We start from the raw sequence: 12949 nt of genomic DNA on the forward strand, positions 1-12949 counted from the left end.
TCTGGCGTTCCCCTTTCAACAAGATTCTTGGCTGTGTCCGGCTTCAGTTTCAATTTCAATTTCGGTGGCATCGCCGGCTACGGCTGCCACAATCCAATTAACCTTTTGACATTTCGCGACAGGCTAAGACTTCTTAGCCACTTGGCAATGGCTAATGACCACGCGTAAATCAAATAAACGTGGCTGCATTTGCCGTTTGCGTTTAAATGCGGATGCAACCGATCGCACCGAGTGCACCGGCGCGGCGGTAATTAAAACACTCAACGTGCCTCACCTGACAAGCTCAAACGATGCGCCGGCAGCTGCTGCACAGAGCCAAACAAAATGTTGTAACTAGCTATTTTATCTAAAAATAGTTACAAATAATATACCTTGGCGTAAAAGAAATATTTATTACATAGTAATTTGCAATTCGTGTGAACAGTGATACTGTATAGACCGTACAGAATAAAACGAATTTGCTTGTAATTGAATATATCACAACAATGATAGATTTCCTCCATTAATTCAAAATATTATATACCACAACATCTGAACACGCACATACAATTAGTACAAAAATTTCTATATATTAATTCCCATTAATAAAAATAAATAACCCAATTATACAATATACACACAATCCTAATATGTATCAATGTACTTTAACTTTCCATTTTAGTCTTAATTTTTTAAACAATTCTTTTATTAAACTAAATCGAATTTAATTTAATTGTATTTTTAATCCTATCCTATCGCAATTAACTAGAAAAATAATAAATGTCTCCTTACAACACATATCACCTTTCAATTGTCAGGTATAAAATTATCAGACCTTGAAACACGATATAAATAACTGGTGTGATTTAGTTTATTGTGGTAATAAAACTCCTTTTTTTTGGAAGGCTAAAAACATGTTGAATAAAAATGTTCGATATGAAGAATTCTCATTGGAACTCATTTTCTCATGTTTATTTCTCTAAGTTTTGAATGAAAAAGTGGGTTAAAAAATATTCATAAGGTTGTATCATGTTTATTTCTCTGAGTGAGGACTTAATAAACTCATCGGATAGCCTGGCACCAATGCGCATTTGGATTGGGGATTGTGGATTCCTCATCTTAGTTATGGCTTGCTTTTGACACCTGGCCGAGGAAGTTTTCGGAAGGGGATGTGGCCACCGTTGGTGTTTTTTGTTGCGGTTGCAGCTCCTACGCCCACAGCAGCAATTCGGCCGACTCTTGCCACATCGTTTAGTTTCCACACGCTTCTGAAGCGGCTAACGGAGCATGACAATGCTTGTGCGGGGGGGAACATGGTGGGAAAGGGAGGGGGGGTCAGGTGTTAAGGCTGGGGGTGGTGGCAGGTGGTGGGCGGTAAGCGGGCAGTGGGAGGCGGTGGGCTGCCCACACGCGCTGATGTTGCCGCTGCCACTGCCACCGCCACTGGCGGCGAGAAAAACGTGAGCACATGCGTCGATGGCGTGGGCGCCATAAATCACCTCATGATTAATGCACAAACACCATACACCAGACACTTGGACACTTGGACACAAGCACAAGCAGAAGCAGAAGCAGAAGAGCTGGCTCGTAGCTGTGAATTTAATTGGAGCAGCAAATTGTTGCTAAGAATTCACCGCCGAGTCGAGGAGTGCAACAAAATTGCCACTTCTTCGTCTTCAGCCTCTTTTGTTCGGCATGCAAACACGCCGAGCAGCGCATTTAAATAAAAACTACATTAAGTGGGAGAGCAGTTGGGTTGGTCAGGCAGATGACCAGTGCGATATTAGGAAACTCTGGACAATTAATGGCCCGAGATCTGTGGCATCCATCTGAAGATCCGCTGGGAAATGTTGTGGGAGCGACCCCTGGCCCAAAAAAAACTCCAGCTGTGCATACGAATGCGAATAACTAGGATGATGGATTTTGATATGGACATGACTGAGATAATTATATGGCCCCGCTAAACTCAACTCAAATGGCCGAGGAGTGAGTAATAAAGGTACGGCCAAAGTGCTGTTTTATTTTACGATCTTAAATTGCTTTCGAGATTTATGCCTATTTCACTTTAGTTTGGGTAACTTTATTTGTTGTATTTGATTGTTTTACTGCTAAATATATTTTTTTGTCGGCCAGTTTCGTTTTTAATTAAATTATATAAACTGACCGTATTATGAGCTGGTTAAGCCGTATATATATATATATATATATATATACCAAATTTTGCCATTTTTTATTTTTATAATTCAGCTGTATTAAATTTCGAAGGATGTAGTTTTAGTTTAGATGTCAAGCTTTTGTTATTTATATTATAATTGTTAGATTGCTATAATGTGGAAAATTGTCAGTTGATCAGCTCTTCAACTAAACTTAAGAAACTGGCAGACAAATCAGAAACATTTAGGTGGCTTAAAGTCTTAATTACATTTTTATAAACTTCTAGACACAACTAACGACCCCTGAAAGTCTATAACAAACATAAAAGGTTTAACAAAGCTCCCAAATTTATTTTTAAAATTATGTATTGTATTCTTTCAGCACAGTACAATTGGGCCTTAAAATAATTGAGCTAAATTAATTCGTATCCTATTGAGCTTTCGAGCTTTATCGCATTGTTAAGCAATTGACCCTTCTCAAATTGTTTCCATCACGTATACGCACCATGGGCAGCTACCATATTTTATGCAGCCCTCTTTGTTTCGCTTATTTTGCCCAATTACTATGCATAATTACTTTGAGAGGTGATCAATCAATTCGACCCTTGCCAATTTGCATACTGACACCTTCTCCCAGCCCCTGTCGAATCGCTTCAAACTGTGCGATCACTTTGAAGACTATTTCTGGAAGCACTTCAATAATTTGGCCCTGCCAAAAAGGCGGCTTGTGAGAAAGAAACAATAAGTACATACGGATATTCGCATTATATTCGATGCCCTTTGGCGCCACTTTGATGTGGCTTGTGTGATGATGATGATGATGATGCTGGCGGTGCTGGCCCATTTAACGCTCCATTATGATGGTATTGTATGGCCCACAAAGGCCAAAGACTCTCGGCGGCAAAGAAATTTGCCATCGAGACTGGACTCAAGTGTTATTAATCGTGAGTATTTACACAGCCTGAAGTGTCTCAGTGGAGTGAGGATTGGGAAGCCAAATTGTTTTCCCCAGAAGAAAGTAAGAGTATCTAGAGCGATGACATATTGACAGGAATAAAGGAGCCACTAACTCACTGGCGGACTTACCGACTGACACAATTACCTTAAGCAATTGTTATGAAGTCTGTCTGTTGCATAAGCCACAACAAAAACAAATGGGTGGAAACAAAAAAAAAATGTATTAGGACCGACTGACTGACTGACAGGCGGCTCTCCAACGACCTTGTCCGCGCTTTAAAACTGTATCAAGTAGCAGCAGGAAATTGGGTGACGACGCTCCAGCTGTCGCTGCATTTCGTAGATAAAAGTGAATGTTTATGATACTTCAGATTTCGAACTCTTGTGGTAACACAGCCACATAAACTCCCAACAACAAAGAAGACCCACGAACGCGACTGGATTTGGGATTGGAATTGAGTTGAATTGGTTTGGATTGGGTTGGATTGGTTTTTGGGATGGGGTCTGGGTTTCGGTTTGGGGCCGCGATTACGCAGCATCGTACCATACCCATTCCACGTACTCGAGTATGGAGAGCGAAATGCGAGTTAGAAAGTGAGCAAAGACCCTTCGCGAGGCTTCCAACCAGTCGGATACTCTAATTAAGTAAGCTGCCACTTATGCAACACCAGCTTAGCTTCATCTAATTGATCACACTGTTGTAATTGTTTCTTGTTATTGTTTCTTGCAGGAAAAGTAATTCAATTAATTTGGGTTGCAAGTGATCGAAACAAGTGCAAAGGTATCGCTGGAAAGGTTCACTGAAATTTGACTATACTTAGAGTATTTAAATATAAACTCATATAGTTATGTAAATTGCATTTATATTGAATAAAAGTTGTGTTAATTATATTCGTTATATTCAGTTTACATTTAAATATAAGACCTTTATAAAAATAAACTAGATAAATCCTTAAAAATTCTTTTTCAAAGAAAAAAAAGATTTTAGTTGATTTTTTTCTAACAAAAAAATAGTAGCAAAGCTTAATCTTAATTTAACGGAGGACATTCTTTGAAAGTGTAGTCTTGTTGGCAAAATATTTTAAATTTTTTCTCTCTAACACTATTTAAATTGAAAATATTAAGCGAGCTCCATAAAAAACTAAAATATTGTTACATGAATTTTAATCCAAAGGGTATACAAAATTTCTCAATAAGATGAGTATTAAATTTTGCAATGAAATTGTCAAAATAGAACTTATGGCTTAAAAGCTATACTGTACAATTTATTCTGAATAATGAAGACAGTTTTAAATACTTTGTTAAGTATAGTATACAGATGGATTTTAAAGGCATTTGTTTGGGCCAAAAGCAGAAGCTTTGGCGATTTCCCAATTGGTTCCTCTTGTTCAGGTGGCTTCATTTTGCCTCATCATGGCCGCAATTATGCGATGTGCCAATGGTGGGCCAGCCTGCTCCGCCGGCAGAGAACTCCTGCAGCAGTGCAGCACCAGGCAATTGGGCCTAATCCGAGTCATTGTTGCCGCCGTGGGTGCCAATTAAACTGCTATTTAGTGCCCAGTATGAAGGGGCCATCGGTTCCGCTCTAATCTTATTTATGCTCATTGATTTCTTGTCAGCCTTTTATTGCGGATTTGGGACTGGGATGGAGAGCTGAAGCCAAGTCGAATGTGTATGGGTTGTGAAAGAACCGACGAAACGTCAAATAAAAGATTTTTCGCAATAGCCCCGAAATCATTACGAAAATTCTGCCAACAGCGAGTCGAAGACTCGAAAGATTTTTCATTTAGCAAAAATCATATGTCAAACACTCAACAAAAATAGACGCTGCCTTTTGGTGCCTGGTGGCATTCAGCACATTCACCTGCCTCGAAACTGAACCAAGATTGCTTCCTAAGCTTCCTTCTGCCTGTCGGCCCGGCTCAGATTTAGACTCACACTCATACTCATATTCATACTCATACTCATACTAGAAACTCCGGCTGAGTCGGGGCTTCATAATTAATCTGCTTTGGCGTCTCATTTTGGTGGTGATTTTTTCTCGATTTTTGTTTTGCGTGTTGCAGCAATGTAAAGTGGAGCCGCACTCGGAGAGTCCCCGACTTTTGATTACTAGTCGAAGCTGAAGCCCGAAATTGCATTGGCGCTGGCTTTAATATACAGATAGATGGGTGCTTTCAAGTCAGTCTCTGATTTTTGGGTTTTTGTTTTTAGTATTTCTGGCGGTGGCATGCCACTCGAGCAGAAGCGGCGCCCCCTAGACAACAGCAGACAGCAATGCGGCTTACATTTGGCATCTTTGAGACACACTTGCACATATTTGCCGTTGTCTGTTTGTCTGGTGGTCCAAGGAGAAGGGGTGTTACCTGCTGGCCCGAAGACCATTTGGCCAAGAACACATTCGAGAACTCTTTGTAATCTATCTCATTTGCGAACACACTGACGGATTGCCGGCGAACACTGCTCGCTGTTTGTTTAACTGCCATTTTCACACAGAAGTCAACAAGTTTAGGGTTTCGACTTTGCGTCGACGTCAAAGCGACAAGGTCGAAAGAATGATTGAATGTCTCTTAGCGCTCATCGAGTGCCAGGTTAAGGCTGCAAAAAGGGGAGCATTTTGCAGTCTGACCTTCACATTTCGGATTTCGAACTTGTTTTTGGCAGCTCCACACTGCCAATAGCCAGAGGCGGCGAGGATTGGGGCAGAACGCCTTTTAACACATATAATTCAAGAGTTTTAAGGAAAGCGGTTCATGTGTTTCTGTAGAGATTATTAGAATTGGCATCATTGACATTGGACTTGACTGCATTGGCATCACTGATGCCTGAAGGCTGAATTATTGCATGTTGACCCATTGAATATGAACAGAAACATGTTAAGATCTCTTTTGCATAAATAATCCAAACAATCTTCAAAAAGTCTTAAAACAATATAAAATAAGATTTGCGTTTACCTACATTAATCTAAAAGAAATCTTAAATTATTTGGAAATTTGTGTTTTTTTCTAATAAAAAGAATAGATAATAATAAAAAAGAACACATAAATATATTCAAATTATGTACAAAATTGTTCAACAAATTCCACATTTTTGAGACAGTTCCCATACTATATTTTTGCACCTTTTCACACAATTTTACCAGCACATGTATATGCAATCCATGGCACCCCTGGAGCAATAAATAATATGCCAGCCTTTACGTGCATATCTAATTAGCCCAGTGAACTTCCCATTCTAAAACTCCGAATCTGTAGCAGCGCCGGCGGCAGTCTCAGCAATAAAGAAGCGATTTGGAGGCCCATAAAAAGCGATCCATGCAGACGGCGGCCCACAACAACCCACAACAACCCACAACGACCCACAACGGCCCACCATCCATGGCCCAGCGAACATCGCGAATCCGGGGAATCGCAACTGCAGCAGTGCCGCATCACGTTGTTGCGACTGGCAGAGCCATCAAATTGTAACAATTTTTCACCTGTCGTCTGGGGCCGTGCATGATTATTATTACATCAGTAGAAAAGCATAAATTCCGAAACTCGTGAGCCGGGCTGCAGATGCGTTGCAAAACATGAACATCCCGTCCTCGGCTCATCCTCGTCATCCTAGTCACCCACTCACCGACTGAGGCGCACAGATATGAAATGGCTTCAAGGAAGCGAACAATGCGTTTGATTTATGCCCCAAACTGTGGCATCATTTCAGAGTCGGAGTTTATTGAATTCGATGGCAAATCAATTGCACACAGATAACTTTTCCACCACCCCCAAAAATGCCAAGTGGAACTTATTCGCATTAAATATTAATTATGGCCATCGCTTGCCTATTATATAGTAAGTGCAATGGGAAAATCACTTTTGGTTGTTAACGTAACTCGTATCTGGTATCTTTTGGTTTGCCAAAGCTACGTTGCCATCGCAGGCTGAATCCCTCAAGGTTGTCGACTCTTATCGCTGATTTTCTGCCACTTTTCGCAACAAATCTCCGAAAATTAGGACCACAACTAATCGCGGCCTAGAGAGTCCAAGTCCGTTGGATACCTTTCAACTTTTGAGGCCAAGCAATTAATTTTCGGCAAGACAATTGTTCCAATGATGAGGGCGATCTCCAAAGGCGCTCACTTTGACGCCAAATTGATTCGGAATTGCTTTTCGCTCTACAAAAAACAAGTGCAAAGTGAGTCGACTCGTCTATGCGAACACCATTTTCATAAATTATGAATATAAATATATATAATTGAAATTTGTAAACTCAAAAACATAACAGATTATTACCATGCCAACGCCTTAGGGTATAGAAAAAGAATATTTGATAATTTTATGTAGATTATAATCCGTAATATTATAAAAGTGAATTATTAAAAAAACTAAGACCATAATAAAATGTTGATACTTTCTCTAAACTCATTTCCTAGTTCGGAGTATTTCGGTTAATACTTCGTATAAACCGCTCTCCATATAAGCAATTACATACCTTTCGGCATTTGCTTGGCTTGTTTTTTTGAGCTGCAAAGCTTTCATTATCCGGCAACTTATTATTAATTGTTGGGGGCAGATTGCTCAGCATTCTGCGCTGCGACATGCAAAACAAGAAAGGATGTGCCTTGACATTTGCCACCAGCAGATGAAGATCGACGATCGACAAGCGTTTGGATAATGGTGATAATGATCGATCGACTCCCCCACCGAAAGACGGATCTCCGCTTTCGGCGAATTGCATTTGCATTCGTGATAATGACAGCCTCGTCATTCACATGCCAATCGAGCGAGTAGACTCCAAGTTCCAATTGCAAGTTCCAATTGCAATGCAAATGACAGGAATTATGCTCCCACAAAATTTCCCAGCAGCCACTTTTAATGCCCATAACGAGACGTGTTCTGCGCGGTAAAAGTCTGTCCAATTTCAGGTGGCTCAGCTGCTACTTTGTGGTCTGACCCGGCCTGGACCGACCCACTGAACCGGCGATGTGGCTTCCATGCCAGCCTCATCTTGCACAATCATATTTGCATCGCACTGACAAAATGGCTAAAATCGAAAGTGCTTTTCGGTCCCCGGTCTTGAGTCTCCGGGCTCTTTGATCTCCAATTCCATAATTATTTTCCTCTACTCGATGCTTTACTAGATGCTCTGTATTAAACATTTCAGTGCCTTGTTGTTGTAGGACTGTTATTGTTTTCGCTGTTGGTTTTTAATTGTTTTATAAACAACAGGCACAGTGTGACAAACTATGTTCTTGCCAACTGACAATTACATTTCTGGAGTTTAATAATTAATTTAATAATATTAACATTGAGTTATAGTTTTGAATCAGTAATCAGTTTCCATATAAGTTTTAGTATTAATTAATGACTTTGTTTAAAAGATAACTTAAATTTTATGTGACAATCTATTCTTATTCTTTATTATTTTTTTAACTTACACTGGCAAAAGTTAACCCAAGTGATTTGTATTATATTTAATTAGTTTTAGCTTCTATTGTCCACCGTTGCGGCTTTTAGTTGTTTTAGAAGGAAAATAGGATTTTCTTGAAATTTTTAAACCATATTGAACGTAAATGTAATGCATTTGAAATAAAAAGTAGCAAAGGAACAATTCATCTAATATTTTTCACAATTTTAAAAGTGCAATATAATATGTCTTGTACCAAATAATATAATTACAATTTATTTTATTAATAATAATTAATTTGAAATAGTTGCGTCAATAGCCACGTATTCATTTTTCCCATTTAATTTTTTAATCCGTGTACTAAAACATCTGATTACGTTTTTTTTGATCATCTGCCCAATCCAATATTTTCGGGAGCTTTTGAACCACTGTGCACCCCCGACTTAAAGTTCAATTTAGATGAATTACAACCGAAATCATATTTGCCGGCTCGTTCCAGCGTGTCAGAGTTTCAATGTCAATGCTGCGAGCTAAGGATGAGGCCGCCGAGGTTCAGTGCCATGGATGGCATGGATGGCAGCAGTACATACATATATTATAGTGGATGGCGATGGCCCAACCTTTTCTTCGCGGATCGCACTGAGTTCGCTGGGAAGGCGGAAGTCGGATCGAAGTGCCCATCGATATGGCAACGTGCGAGAATCGTAAGCATGTTTGCTCGTCTACTAATATGTGTGCTGATTCAGTTTCGGAGTTCAAGATCTCATCACCCATCCAAGTGATGATGTGGGTAGGCCCGCAGAAAGTGCCAATCAAAGTGCCCCCCCCCGATACAGAAACAGGTTGACCCCCACGCAATAGGATGTAGATGTTGTAGATGAAGTCGGAGCTAAAGTTCTTACAAGTGGCGTCGAGTTGATCCACACGTAGCGCTTGGCGAGCGAATTAGCCGCGAACTTCGGCACATTATCGCTGTGCAATCTTCGGCATTCCAGGGCCAGAGACACAATGGACCATTCATCCGGTGGTGACCCAGGTGAGGAGTAGATGGAGAAACCTCAAATTACCGCCGGCGACACGCACCCGTCGAACGTTCTTCAATGGATTTCGGCCATCTAATGTGGCCCAAAACCAATTCCAAATCATCTGGCGTTGTGTAACAATGACAATCCCCGAACAAAGGCAAATTTTCGGTAGCTGCAACACCATCATTTGTTGCCCTGACTGGCAGTGGGAACAAACTTTATGACCGATGGGGCCGTAAATAAATCACAGGACCCATGCTCCCAGCGCCCACAAAATGCAATGTTTAGTCACTAGCTTTTATTTGCTTTGGTTACGTGTGTGTCTACACTTAGCGAAACGTTTTCTAAGTATTTAGGGATATTTAATTGAAAAGTTAAGTAATTTTAGTCATTAAAATAAGTTAAGCATTTGCAGGTAAAATAAACTACTTCAATAGATAAATAATTTGAATTAAATCTATTAAATGTGTAAAATTTGTTTTAATATTTATAGTTCTAATTAAATTTTAAATTGATTATTAATTGTTATAAGTCGCAATTATTTTAATATTATTTGTATACTTTCAAAATTTGATAAAATTGAATAGTTATTAAGGACTGCTATGACTTAGAATCAACTCTTATTTTTTTTTTAAGGTAATTATTTCAGTGTTACATCCCCTTTTATTATCTGTTAAGGATAAACATAATTAAAATTCAATAAAAAGTTTTCGAAAAAGTCAGAGGTGAAATATTTGATTGCTTAGTGGGTATTTTCCAGAGTGTGAGTGTGCCACATCAATCATCTGGAGCTCCTCTTTTGCCCCCTGATTGAGCTCCACCAGAATGAGAATGGCTGTGTCGTGGTTTCGGCCGACTTCTTCTGCCCCACCGTTCTGTTTCAAGTTTAATTGCTTCGCATACGTTTTAATTATCCGGAGTGCTGAGATCTAAGAGCCGAGTGCTCAATGGGGCACTAGCAGCCACTAATTTGGCAATTTGGCAACTGCACCAGGCGGCCGGCCGTGTGTGTGAGTGTAATAATTACTTTATGGAGTGCACTGTGAATGCGTCTCTTATGACAGCCGCAGCAGAAGTGCAGAGCGCGATCGAGATCGGGTCCATTGCTCAAATGCCAAAGGTGAGTGGTTCTACTTCCACATCCACGGGGGATGAGTGCAGCAGATTCCCAGGTGCGACCTTCGCGTGCTAGACTGCATTTTGTTTTGATGGAATGTTATCAGCCACTAATTGACGGGATTACAAGAGGAAGTTGTTGAGGACTAATTCTTTTAATTAAAAAAGTTCTCAAATCATAGATTGCTGTCTTTTGTAGCCTAGTTTTATTAAATCCCAATATTGTATACAATACTTTTTAATGGGCAATAACAACGTGATAACTAACAATAAATTAACCTTAATTTCCAATAGCTTACAACAAGTTATGACTTTAATTTAATACAACTTTTTATTCAAGCAATTTTAGCGATTTAAGATTTCATAATGAGCCAAGTCCTAAAATCATTTTGAAAGGCTTAGAGTTTTTGGTTGTTTTTCTCATTAACGTTCATATATTAATTACACATAAAATAAATCATGCTAGAATCAAATTTATTTTAAAATTAAATGATAAATCTGGGATTACTCAACAATTTATGCTTTCAAATTAAAAACTAAAGGAATTAAGTTTCATTAAATAGCAACTATTAAAAAGGACAGTCAAATACCCTACTGTACCCTACCTACCACCCAGCTTACTCACATATATTTCAGTTCACTTCAGTGCGGTTGCAAATGTCAAAGTTTGGCAATTTTGTGTGTGAGTCAATCGACTTTTACTCGGATTCTGGCAAGAGGCAGTGACCTTCGCGTCGGGCGAAAAATGCAGTCGTCGTGCGAAGAACTGTGAGCCACAAAAATTACTCTCGAAATATCATCATCTAGAGTGGCTCGATGTTTTGAAGTGAGGCGCAATTTACATCAAAAGATGCCTTAATTGATTCTGTCCGCTGGGTCCGCGGTTTCGTCCGTCTTAGGGGGCATTGCATCAGAAATTATCGTAGTTTCATTTAAATTATACGTTGGCGCTCCACTCGTCAGCATTCTAGGTTACAAAACAAACACAGATACGGATCTCCAGATACAGATACAGATATGAAATCGGATTCGGGCAGTTGTAAGTTTTTCAAGGTCCCCCCAACCCCTCATTCGAAGCTGTAGAGCAGCCATCAGAAATTACAAATCGTCATTGTCTTCGACTTGGCGCTTCATCACCTGGCTGGGTGCCATTAGTTTCCCTCTCCAACTCCAACTGCAAAGCCAAAACCGTCCTATTTAGATGGCCTCTCTGTCTGGCACGTTCAATGTAAATTAGCCGATGCAGGAAATTAAATGATTTTTTAATGTGCTGGAAAAATGATTACAAACGTACAAAAAACAAGCAGAAGACGCTGAAAACTGAAAACTGAGCACTGAGCAATGAAAACCGAAAACCGAAAACAGATTTCAAGTTGTTCATGGAGTGCTATTGAATATGAATTTCAGTTTTTGTTTCCGAGACGGGATTGGAGTGGAATGGAGTGGAGTGGGGCAAGGAATGCGGCAAAGCGAAGTTTTATTTAATTGTTTTGTTTACAATCCAAGACTCATATTAGCCATTATGAGATGTTATAGTTTTTGTTTGTTTATTATAATTTTTCGCGTTTGCATATTTGCAAACACAACTTCAAATGATCTTGGTAATTACAAAACTTTTCGACTTTAATTTCTAATTTATTTTTATTGTGGTCTGCGGCAAGGTCGAGTATTTCTTGCAGAAAAGCACTTTGCGGAATTGGCAGTGAGGAAGCTATTCAGATTCACCCCTTCCAACCTCCCATCCCTTCGATCTTTCATTAATTTCCAGCTCATTTGGGGCGGGGCATGGCCTGGCCTTTGAATTTACAACTCATAAACTTGGCATTATCGAATGTGAAAGTCAGCTCGTGCCAAATCGCATAATGAGTAGAGACCGTTATAACAAAATGCCTGGCAAAAATTCAACAATCCATTTGCCATGCATTCGATCAATGAGCCAAAGACAATTGACCAAAGAAATATTTGCAGATCGTGATGGATGCTACGCCCACTGTTTCAAACTTAAATGAACATGGAATATGGCAATAAAAATATTGAGTTACTTTTCCCCGTTGTCAAGTGTTGTGTTCAAGTATTTTTCAAGAGTTCAAGTTTTCTTTGTGTTATGCAATCGACTTTTTAATGGGATAAACAAATAATCAAAACTATCAAGCAAAAAAAAGTTTTAATACATTTGCAGGAAACATACAAATAAATAAAATGTGTGGCCGTACATATTTGATATCTGATTTAAAATGATCAAGGACAATCTTTTTTTGTTGTGTTAAATATGAGTTTTTTATTTGATATTATTTTGGTAAACATAAAAAATTTATTAAAAGATTTCATTTT

Source organism: Drosophila elegans, unplaced genomic scaffold (genome assembly GCF_018152505.1).
Source record: "Drosophila elegans isolate 14027-0461.03 unplaced genomic scaffold, ASM1815250v1 contig_183, whole genome shotgun sequence".
Taxonomy (NCBI): Eukaryota; Metazoa; Arthropoda; class Insecta; order Diptera; family Drosophilidae; genus Drosophila; species Drosophila elegans.